The sequence below is a fragment of the Rousettus aegyptiacus genome, unplaced genomic scaffold (genome assembly GCF_014176215.1).
Source record: "Rousettus aegyptiacus isolate mRouAeg1 unplaced genomic scaffold, mRouAeg1.p scaffold_m13_p_6, whole genome shotgun sequence".
In the NCBI taxonomy this organism is placed as follows: domain Eukaryota; kingdom Metazoa; phylum Chordata; class Mammalia; order Chiroptera; family Pteropodidae; genus Rousettus; species Rousettus aegyptiacus.
Window position 1 is genome coordinate 24,653,795 of NW_023416309.1, and position 12,119 is coordinate 24,665,913.

The following is a 12,119-nucleotide window of genomic DNA, read 5'->3' on the forward strand; positions in this document are numbered from 1 at the left end:
ATTTGCTTACAAAGAACAGACATCAACTCTGGCTAATTTAAGCAGATAAGGAATAAGTAATTCACTCAGAGGATTCAGAATGATATATAGAACTGAAGAAAGAGAATTACCTCTGAAGGTACCAGGCAGCCAGTGGGCTGTGGAGAGCAAAAAGTAATGGGCAGCCTGTTTAGGGAGCTGCCTTTAAGATGGCACAGCACAAAGCATTTCCCTCCTTAAGTCACTCCAAGATACAAATTCCTGGGGAAAACATCTGTTTGGGCCACAGGCTCACCTCCCAGCAGGGCTGAAAAGAAGAACCCCATGGTTGACAATCGCACCTAGTAAGTGGTGGAGGTTTGGAGGGGAGGGAGGACCAGTAAGTTTCCCAAAGGGAAAAACAAAAGGGGGCAGATGTTCAACAAATTTTTCCCTCTTGCATTTGTCTAGGTGTGTTTCTTCAACCTACCCTTGAACATAGGAGAGCTGGCTAGCGCCGTCCCCTCTGTCTGCCCAAAATGAGCCTCCACGAAGCTTTTCTCATTCCTGGTTCCTTTCCTTGCTACAGATCTTAGTTCACATGTCACCTCAAGAAGGCCTGCTCTGACATGCTCTCTGAAGCAGCCCCGTACTTCCTTACACATTATCCTGGTTATTCTTAGTTTTCGGAGTTTGAATTTCTGGATTATATACTGGGCTGGCTTATTGTTCATCTTTTTCCACTACAGCATAATCATCAGAAGGGCAAGGACACATTCATTTCATCTCATTTCCTGCTCTATGCCTGGTAGGCAAAGATGTGTTTGTGCAATGAAAGAGTGGTTCATTGTGAGCTTAAGTAAGTGAATGGAACATATCAATAGGAATGGGGAAGACAGGCAGACCATGGATTCCAGAATTGCCAAAACAAGGAGCACTTTACTGTGTGGTAGAACAACGTAAAGTATTCAACTCTTGAAGGAATTCAAATAAACAATTTCTTACATGTAGGTCCTAAAGTACCTCAAGTTTTGCTCTAATTTGCTCTCAGGCCATTACATCTACTCTAGAGATTCTCCTCCAACTGCTTGATCAATTTTTTTTTTTTTTTTAGAGAATAATCCTTGAGCTTTAACTTTTTGTTTAATAAACTAATGAAGCCTTCTAGAGGCCTTTGCTAGGGGTAAGTGAAAGGTTTCACTGGTCTGGCCTTTCAGGTTATGGGTGCTATAAACCAAATATTTATATACTCCCAAAATTCATAAGTTAAAACCTAGTTTCTACTGTGGTGGGATATGGAGGAAGGGCCGTTGGGAAGCGATTAGTTAGGAGGGTAGAAAGAGACCTTAGGGAGCTCCCTCATTTCTTTTACCATTAACAAGTGTGCCTTCACCAGACACCAAATCTGCTGGCGCCTTGATTCTGGCCTTCCCAGCTTCCAGAATTGTGAGAAATAAATGTTCATTGTTTGAGCCACCCAGTCTATGATATTTTTGTTATAGCAGCCCCAATGGACTCTCACAGTCAGTTTTTAATTACCTAGCACTTCTCTGGTTTTGAGCATTAAGGGTGCTCCCTAGAGGAGCGTTTCTGTCTCTGTTAGGGAATGACTGTGGCATCCCATGATCTTTTTTTCTTTTTTTCTTTCATTAATATAATTCTATCTACTTTATATTTTTCAGGATTTCCTCATAATGTTCTGGTTTACTGCTATATGTCTTTTTCTAGTCCAGAACTTATTATCTCATGTATTTTCAATTAATTCATTCTCTTCTTTCAATAAAAATTTGGGAGTGTTTGAGATAGATGTATGTACTTAGGACACCATTATTGACAAGATTATATTAATATAATTAATAACACTTAATATCAGTTTCCACCTCTTAAAAGCACCCTCTTTCCATAATTTCTAACAGAAGTAACAGGTTCTTTATTAGCAAAATGACTAAAATGGAACATTTTTATTGGGTTGTTCTTATAAGACACAAGAGTATTACATTGGGATACTTTTTATTAATACTAATTAAACTAAATTGCTTTTACTTTAGTGTTATACTCTATTTTAACCAAAGACTGCCAAAGCTGAATATATCTTTTCTTTCAAAATTTTCTTAATTAGCATTTCAAGCATCTATTTTCTAATAACTCATTCATGTTGGCCTTGAGAAAAATGTCATTTAAATGAATTTGAAATCAAAGGAATACTAACCTAATACGTAGTTCAACATTTTGGGTGTGTTTTAGTGTATACTTATGTTTTGAAAAAATTCCAAATTCTAGATATATTAAGTATGAAAAATAAAACTATGAAATTATTATAAGAAAGTAGCAGAGCACAAAGAATTTTTAATAGGAAAAGTCATAACAAGTCATAAAAAGTATAAATCAGTAGATTAAAATTTTTATTCCACAAACATTTTCTAATCATATACAGCAAAAGATAAGCAAAAGGAAAAACTAAGCCACAGACTAGGAAAAGGTGTTGGTAGCATATAGTAGACATAGGGTTATATCTAGAATATATAAAGAATTCTGACTAATGAAGACAAGAAAAATAATACAATAGTAAAATGGGCAAAGAAAAACAATTCAGAAAAAGATTGAAATGACAAATGTATAAAAATATGTTCACTTTAACTGAAAATCAGATAAATACATATAATAAAACCAAAATTATTCCATTTTTCATCCATTAAACTGTCAAACTTTTCCATTTTTCCTAATAACTATTCAGATAGAGGAAGAAATTTTTTGTTTTTGTATACTGCTGATGTAGCTTACATTGATATGGTCACTGGAGAATAGTTCTAAAATGTACACCTACACTGTGATCCAGCAATTTAACTTCGAGCTGTATACTTTTCCTTGGACAATGTTTCTCAAGCTTTGGCTAACGTCGTCTAAGTTATTGTTAAACACACAAATTGTCCCAGATTTCATCTCTGCTATCCAGCTCAGAATCTCTGACTGAAGCCTCCTAGATTCCTTCTGTTCACTCCTCCAAACCCACTCTTCACCTTGCGCACCCTACTCTCTGTCCTAGAGAGTTGGACTACATGATGATATAACAGGGCTCCATTCACCTGGCTTCAGGGGCAGCTTAGTCAAATGGGGAGTCCTGGCAGGAACTCGGAGGAGTGAGGTTTGGATATTTAATTCCTTCCTGGAAGGTTTCGATAGGCTGGCTCTCTCATCATTCAGTTGCTACTGGCTCCAGATGAATGTACTATTTCTTGCTTCACTAAACCAGGGGTCAGCAAACTACAGGGATATTTTTCTAGACTCTTTACATTTAGAATATTTTTTCTAAAACATTTTTTAAAGAGTTATTTAAAAAAAGATAATGAAGAATATCCAACAAACTGCATGTGCTTCACAAAGCTTAAAATATTTACTAGTAGGCCTTTTATAGAAAAAGTTTTCTCACCCATGACCTAAACCCATACTGTTATAAATAGTCCCCCTGTAATTAAACCTATTTCAGTTATTTTGAGTTTTCCATGTTTCCTGCTTTGCCTTTGACTGTTAAGGAAGAGCCTGGGAAGCTATATTGGCAATAAGTGCCTCCACATGATTTTACCTCCAGGAAATTTTGGAAAACTCTGTCCTAGAGTAATTTGTGTAAATGTGTCCAGGGAAATATATATAGTTATATTAATTTAGTCAGTCTATATGATACTCAAAAAAAAAAAAAAAAGAAAACTATCCATCAAAAATGAATGAAAAAAAATGACATATTCAGGTGAAGGGTACCAATGAATAATATATCAGAATTAATTGGTCTCAGACACTTGAAAAATAAAAATCAAGTTATAGAACCATATAAAGAAAATACAATGTAAGTTAAAATGTATATTTTTTACAGATAAATGTGTACATTGGTTACTTTGGGGGTGGGGGGAGAGGGGAGGATAAAATGTTACAGGAAAAATAGACCAGTTGTGATGGTCAAAGGAACTGGAAGGAACATTGTTGACTGGCTGTTCCCTGTTCCACACTCATGCCATCCTTTTCTAGTTCTTCTTGCCACTGGGACTCTTCATATGCCCTAGGTTCTGCCAAGCACAGACCCTGTGTGCAGTTGCACAGGAAGGTGAGCATTATGGGACAGTGGTCTGCCTAGAGAAATGCATGATGGTGAAAGCATCTGATTCTTCTCAGGCATTGTGGCAGAGTTTTAGCTTCCAAAACCTAGCAGCATAGGTGCTGAGTAACAGGTGGCAACAATAGTGGACTTTCTGCTATAAGAACTGCATGGTATGATTGATCAGTTCTAGCTACGTTGATCCTGACTATGTAGCATTCAAGCCTTATTCTCTGCTCTCCACGAGATTCTATGTATTACCTTGTTACCCTTTTAAAAACCCCTTTCTGCTTAAACTCAATTGAGCGGACTCTGTTGTCTGCAAAAAGCAGTCACATACATAGGGATATTAGTCTCATCTATATTGTTTAATTTCTTTAAAAATGACAAAGTACATATGATGAAACAATTATTAATTATGTGTTATGAAATGTAGCTTAATTGTTCTTTGTAATTTTTAATTTTATTTTCTCTTCCTCAAAAAATTTATTTATATGGAACATAAATTAGTTCTCTATTATTTTACTGCAGATTAAACAACCATTTATGCCAGAAAGCTATTTGTCAACCCAACATAGAAAACAACTATTACATGTCCATACTTAAGTGTCCTAAATAGTATCTATTCTTGCCTGTCTTGCTGTTTTTTCCTGTACCGTTTCTAGTTTATTAATAATTTCCTCAAACCCATCCTAAGGATGTTCCTTTTTTATTGAGAGATAATTTACATATATTTGTTTCAAGTGTGCAACACAATGATTCACTACTGGTATACATTGTAAAATGATCACCGCAATAAGTCTAATTAACATTTATCACTACGCAATTGAAAATATTTTTTTCTTGAGATGAGAACTTCTGATATTTATTCTCAGCAACTTTCAAACACATAATACAGTAAATATAATATTAACTATAATCACTACACTGTATATATCTCCAGGACTTATTGTATAACTGGAAGTGTGTTCATTTTGACCACCTCCACCCATTTTTCCCATCCCCACCTGCCACTTCTGCCAAGCAACAATTCGTTCTCTGTGTTTGAGTTTAGTTTGTGGTTGTTTCTATTTTTAACCTAACAAGGCCTTCGAGATTCATTCATGTCGCCAATTACAAGTTTTTATTTTTATTAATTTAATATTAATATTAAAGTAATTTCATTAATTTAATATTAATATTTTGATTAAAATATTAATAAAATTAATAATTAAAATTTTATTACTAGGAATATTTATTTTAATATTCATTGTGTATATAAACCACATTTTCTTTATCCATTTATTCATCGACAGACACTTGAGTTGCTTCTATGTCTTGACTATTGTAAACAATGCTGCTCTCCACAAGATTCTATGTACTACCTTATTACCCTTTTAAAAACCCCTTTCTGCTTAAATTCAATAGAGTGGACTCATCTGCAAAAAGCAGTCACATACAGGAATATTAGTCTCATCTATATTGTTTAATTTCTTTTAAAATGAATCTTTTTATCTTTTCAGTGTCCTGTTTTCATTTTCTTTGGATAAGTACCTGGAAGTGGAAATACTAGGTCATATGGTAGTTCTATTTTTAATTTTTTAGGAAACTCCATACTATTTTTATAGTGGTTGAACAAATTTACACTACCACCAAGAGTGCACAAGGGCTCCCTGTTCTCCACATCCTCGCCAACACTTTTTATTTTTTTATTTTTGATAATAGCCATTCTAGCAGGTATGGCATCTCACTGTGGTTTTGATTCACATTTCTCATAATTACACGTTGAGCACCTTTTCATGTATCTGTTGTTTGTGTGCCATCTTTGTAAAAATGTCTTCAGATCATCTGCCAATTTTTAATTCTTTGTGTCTTTTTGCTACTAAGTTGAATGAGTTCTTTATATATTTTAAACATTAACCTTTTATCAGATATATGATTTGCAAATATTTTTCCCCATTCCATAATTTGCCTTTTCGTTTTGTTGGTTTCCTTTGCTGTCCAGAGCTTTTTATTTTGAGATAGTCCCACTTGTTTATTTTTACTTTTAGTGCTTTTGCTTTTGGTGTCAGATTCAAAAAATCATCGCCTATGTCAGGGAGCTTACTGCCTGTTTTCTTCTAGAAGTTTCATGGTTTTAGGTCTTATGTTCAAGTTTTTAATCCATTTTGACTTAATATTTTGCATGATGCAAGATAGTGATTCAGTTTCATTTTTATGCATGTGGCTGTCCACTTTTTCCAACACCATTTATTGAAGAGATTATTCTTTTCCTATTGTATGATCCTGGTTCCTTTGTCATGAATAAATTGACCATAAATGCATAGATTTATTTCTGGGCTCTTTTCTGTTCCACTGATCTATGTGTATGTTTTTATGCCAATACCATCCTGTTTTGATGACTATTCCTTTGTAATATATTTGGAAGTGAGGGAGCATGATGCCTCAAGAGTGCTTTAGGTATTTGGGGTCTTTTATGTTTCTATACAAATTTTAGAATTATTTTTCCTACTGTCAAAAATGCCATTGAAATTTTGATAGAGATTGCATTGCGACTGTAGATTTCTTTGGGCAGTATGACATTTTAACATTAATTCTTCCAAACCATGAGCAAGGACTATCTTTCCATTTATTTGTAACTCCTTCAATTTATTTTATTAATGTCTTATAGTATTCAGTGTGCAGATCTTTCAATTCCTTGGTTAAATTTATTCCTATGTATTTTATGCATTTCAATGTAATTATAAGTGGTATTGTTTTATTTTTATTTCAATGACAGTTGACATACAATATTATATGGGTTTCAAGTGTACAGCATAGTGATTAGACATTTATATCACTTACAGAATGATCACCCTCAATAAGTCCAACACCATACAGAGTTATTAATAATGTCATTGACTGTATTTCCTATGCTATACTTTATATCTCCATGACTATTTTGTAACTGCCAATTTGTACTTCTTAATCCCTTTATCTTTTTCACCCATTCCCCTAACCTCACTTCCCATCTGGCAACCATCAATTTGTTCTCTGAGTTTGTTTCTGTTTTATTCTTTTATTTTATTTTTTAGATTCCACATATAAGTGAAATCATATGGTATTTGTCTTTCTCTGTCTGACTTATTTCACTTAGCATAATATCCTCTGGTTCATCTATGTTGTCACAAATGGCAAGATTTTATTGATTTTTTTTATGGCTGAGTACTATTCCATTGTTTATATGTACCATATCTTCTTAATACATTTGCTTCCATATCTCAACTATTTTAAATAATGCTTTGATAAACATAGGGGTGCATATATATTTCAAATTAGTGTTTCGGATTTCTTCGGATAAATACCCAGAAGTGAAATTGCTGAGTCATAAGGTAGTTCTATTTTTAATTTTTTGAGGAACCTCCATGCTATTTTCCACAATAGAAGTACCAGTTTATAATATCACCAACAATGCATGAGGGTTCCTTTTTCTCCACATCCTTGCCAATACTTGTTTGTTGATTTTTTGATGACAGCCCCTTCCAACAAGTGTGAGGTGATATCTTATTGTGGTTTTTAATTTGTATTCCCTTAATAATTAGTGATGTTAAGCATTTTCTCATATATCTATTAGCCGTTTTATGTCCTCTTGGGAGAAATGTCTGTTCCGGTCCTCTGCCCATTTTTTAATCAGATTGTTTTTGGTGTTAAGTCATATGAGTTCTTTCTATATTTTATATATAAACACCTTATCATTGGCAAATATCTTCTCTCATTCAGCAGGTTTTTTCATTTTGTTGATGGTTTCCTTCACTGTGCAAAAACTCTTGAATTTGATGTAGTTAGTCCCTTTTGTTTATTTTTCCTTTTGTTTCACTTGCTTGAGGAGACATATCAAAAAAAAATTATTAAGAGCAATGCCTAAGAGTTTACTGCCTATGTTTTCTTTTGGAGTTGTATGGTTTTGGGTCTTAAATTTACGTCTTTAATCTATTTTGAGTTTATTTGCTTCTATGAGGTAATTCACTTATCACTTACAAGAAAATGATTCAGATTCATTCTTTTGTACATCTATTTTTTCCAACATTTACTGAAGAGACTGTCTTCACCCCATTGTATATTCTTGCCTCCTTTGTCATAGATTAATTGACCATGAGATTTTTGTAAAATTTCTTTCTGATAGTACTAGTGTATTGAAATACAATAGATTTTTGTATATTAATTCTGTATCCCGCAACTAAATTTGTTATGCTAACCATTTTTTGATGGCGTCTTTAGGGTTCTCTATATCATGTTATCTGCAAATAGTGATAGTTTTACTTCTTTCTTTCCCATTTGGATGCCTTTTATTTCTTATTCTTGCCTAATTTCTCTGGCTAGGATTTTCAATACTACGTTGAGTAAAAGTGGGGGTAGTGGGCATCCTAAGGATGTTTCTTTGAAAGTGTATGTGTGTATGTCTTTTAAGTACCTTCACTGATTTAAATATTATCATTTCCACCAGATTCCCTCATGGAAATCAGAATTTCAATATTTCTCATCGTTATACCAATAATTGTACTGCTATAGAGTGATGATCAGTTCTCAATGAGGTTCTATTATATACACTCATATAACCAATGATAACAAATGTTAAGCTTTATTTTCTTCATTAAATTCCTAGGTCATGCAACTTTGTCACACTACTTGATTTTGCCAGTTATTATCTTCATCTGTAAAATTGGGGCCTGCATTGGTGGCTGAAATCAAATATTGTGTTTTCAATTTTTGACATGTTGAGTTTGAGCCTTTACTGAATGGAGACATTTACTAAGTAGGTGGGGGGGGGGATGTGAGAGAGTGTGGGGGTGGGTGTGGTTGTGTGTGTCTCATATAGGATGTCATAGGAAGAAATAGAATTGAAATTCATCGATACATTAATATATTTGAGACTGCGGGCATAAATTAGATTCCTTAAGGAGATGGTATAGAATAATAGGAGAAAAGGACCCACGGTCAGATTTCTAGGAACTTCAATGTTAAGTGGCCCAATGCATGAGCCTGCATTCCGCATTGAAGGCTAAGAGAGGAAGAGAAAGGGGAAAACCAGTATCATAAGCTCAGAGAAAAGAAATGTTGTAAGTGGAAGTAGTGAACATTCTTAGAGGTTAAGTAAGTTAAAAACTGAAATTGTCCAATAATTTTAATGGAGTGGAGGTCAATTGGCAGAAGCCATGTATTTTCTATAGAAAGGGAAGGTAGGCCTTTCTTCTAAGATGTGAGTTAATTAATAATGTTTAAACGTGAATAGAAAGAGTCCCGCTCCTTTGTTTCTACTGTTCTCTCTACCTAAAATATGTCACCTCCATCTCTACCTATGTAAATTTATACCTCCTTAAATGGGCCTTTTTTTTTTTTTTGGATGATATATTAGTCAAGCTTTAATTGCAGTGACCTAAATCTACTTTTGCTAGTTTAAGCATAAAGGGGTATATACGGGATATTTCATGGATTCCAGTGGCATTGCTAAAGAAACAGATTAAAATCTAAGCTTCCTGGAATAATTTCCAAAAGCACCACAGAGCTGCATTTGGAAGAATGCTGCTGCTTTGGCCACAATCAGATATCTGTGTATTGACTAACTTAGGAAATAAAACAGTAAATATATGCTATTCCCAAAAGGTAACTGATCAGCATGTTTAATTGGATGCTCATCATTGTAATAGTTTTTATACACATTCTCCATGTGTACATATTCAAAATTAATATATATTATTGACTTGCATCTTTCTAAATCGTATTTATCTTGTATGATAAATCTGTAATCATAAAATATATTCTACAACTTTTGCACTTTTGCTAAGTGGAAATATTAAGGAAGCAGTTGTATATTTGTCTCTGGGCCTCAATATTAGGTATGTAAATTTTTTCATTAACATTTATGCTGTATTGTATACCACTATAGGGTTATCCAAAAATTTATTCTTCTGACATGGGCAGTTGGTTCTTTTTACAATTTTGTCTGTTAAAAATGATGCAATATCATTTATACATACTTCTATCCAAGATGGAATACTGTTTTAACCCTCACTCTGTAACAACTAAAACGCTAGGTAAAATGTAGGAAACACTATTTGACATTGGACATCAGCCGACAAAGAACCGCAATCCCTAAGAGACAAGAAAAAAAATGAAATGATCCCTCTGATGCCCTTGTTTCCTGCCTTTAGAGAATTTTCATGCTATGGTACAGGTAACTTGGGAAAAGCTTAGTGTGCTCTCAAAGCTGAGGAAACAACTGAGGGTCCAAGAAGATTCTAAGTAACTAGAATTCATAGGACAGAATGCCAGAGGGTAGATATATAAACAAAGAACTCCTGAGATTTTCAAAGGGATGCAGCAGAGTACTGATCATGACATGTTTGTGATGAACATACCCAAGGCTGGGGAATGAATCATGCAAAAAGATTAGAAAAAATATACTCAGAGTTCACACAGAACTAGAAATATTGCCTGTTATTAAGCTTTTATATTTATTAATTTTTTTAACAGGAATCACGAAGTTCCTGGATCAAAGACAAATTTTTAATTACTCAAAATATATTTTGTCAGTCCTTCATGCTCCAGCACCCCAAAAGACAATGCTGTGGGCCAGAAATCACTTGTGTGTTAATGGGGTTTGTACAAGAAAGCTGACACATTTGCCCCCCTCCTCCAGAGAGAGGGAAAGAGATTTTTGCTTTATAATATAAACAAATGCTGATTGGGGGTAAAGGGTAAAGGTCCCTAAGTCAACTATGTAAATAGTTCCAGAAGCCTTTATATTTATATTTAATTCCTAAGGCTTGTTATTCAAACGTCCTTTAATCCAAGTACCAGCAATCTTTGTTCAGAAAGCCCAGATCATGCAGCATTATTTTACGTAACTTGTTTCCTAACTCCTAATCCCACCCCCAGACTAGAACACCTAATAATTCAGAGGAATGTGGATAGAGTAGTCAGTAGGCTCTAACCTCAGCAGCAGGTTAATTACTCATAGGACAAATGTTATGATCACACCTAAAAATTTAAAAGCAGCACCTAAAATGATCAAATCATTTCACAGAGATACAAAAGTATACAGCACCTAACAAAGTATAATTTGCAAGGTCTGTCATCCAATTAAATAATTGCTAAACAATAAAGAGAAACAACATAAAACCCTCAATAAGAAAAAAATTAACAATTGAAACTAATCCGTACATAAAGGTTTCAATTAGCATATAAGCACTTTCAAAAGCTTTTATAATTGTTTCATATGTTCAAAAAAGCGAGAGGAAAATAAAAGCATGGAAGACAAAAAATATCATTGAAATTTTAAAGGTGAAACCTATAATGCAGGAGGTAAAATATACACTTGATGGAATTAATATCAGACTTGACATTGTGTACAAAATGATTAGTGAACTTGACATAAAACTAGGAACCATCCAAAATGAATGGAAAGAAAAGTTTCATCTAAAAACAAAAATAAACAGACCATCAATGAGCTATGCAACAATTTCAAGCTGCCTACTATGTTTGTAATTGGAGTCTCTGGATAAGAGAAGAGAGTACAGAAAAAATATTTGCAGAAATAACAACTGAATATGTCCAAATTTCATGACAGTTATAAATTCAGATACAAGACACTCAACAAACACCAAGCACAAGAAACATAAAATAAATTATACCAAGGCACATAATAAATATCTTTAAAGTATCCAAAATAAAAACATAGTTGGCAGAAAAACATAACAGCAGATTTCTCTTGGAAACAATGCAAACAACAAGACATTGGAGCAACATTGTTAAAATACAGAAAGAAAAACACCACTTAGAATTCTATACCTAATATATATTTCAAAAACAAAAGTGAAACACTGAATTGTTGGGTCATACAAAAGCTGAAAAGTTTTTTACGCACCCATGCTACCAGAAGTGTGGCTCATTTCTTTACTCAGAGATCTGAAGAACACCAAAATGGCAATACGTATGTAAATAAATAATATCTTTTTCTTTTTCTTTACATCTATAAAAGAGTTGAATTTTTGAACAACAACAATATAGTGTGTGGTTATAACATATGAGAAAGTAAAATGTATGACAATAGCCCAAAGGT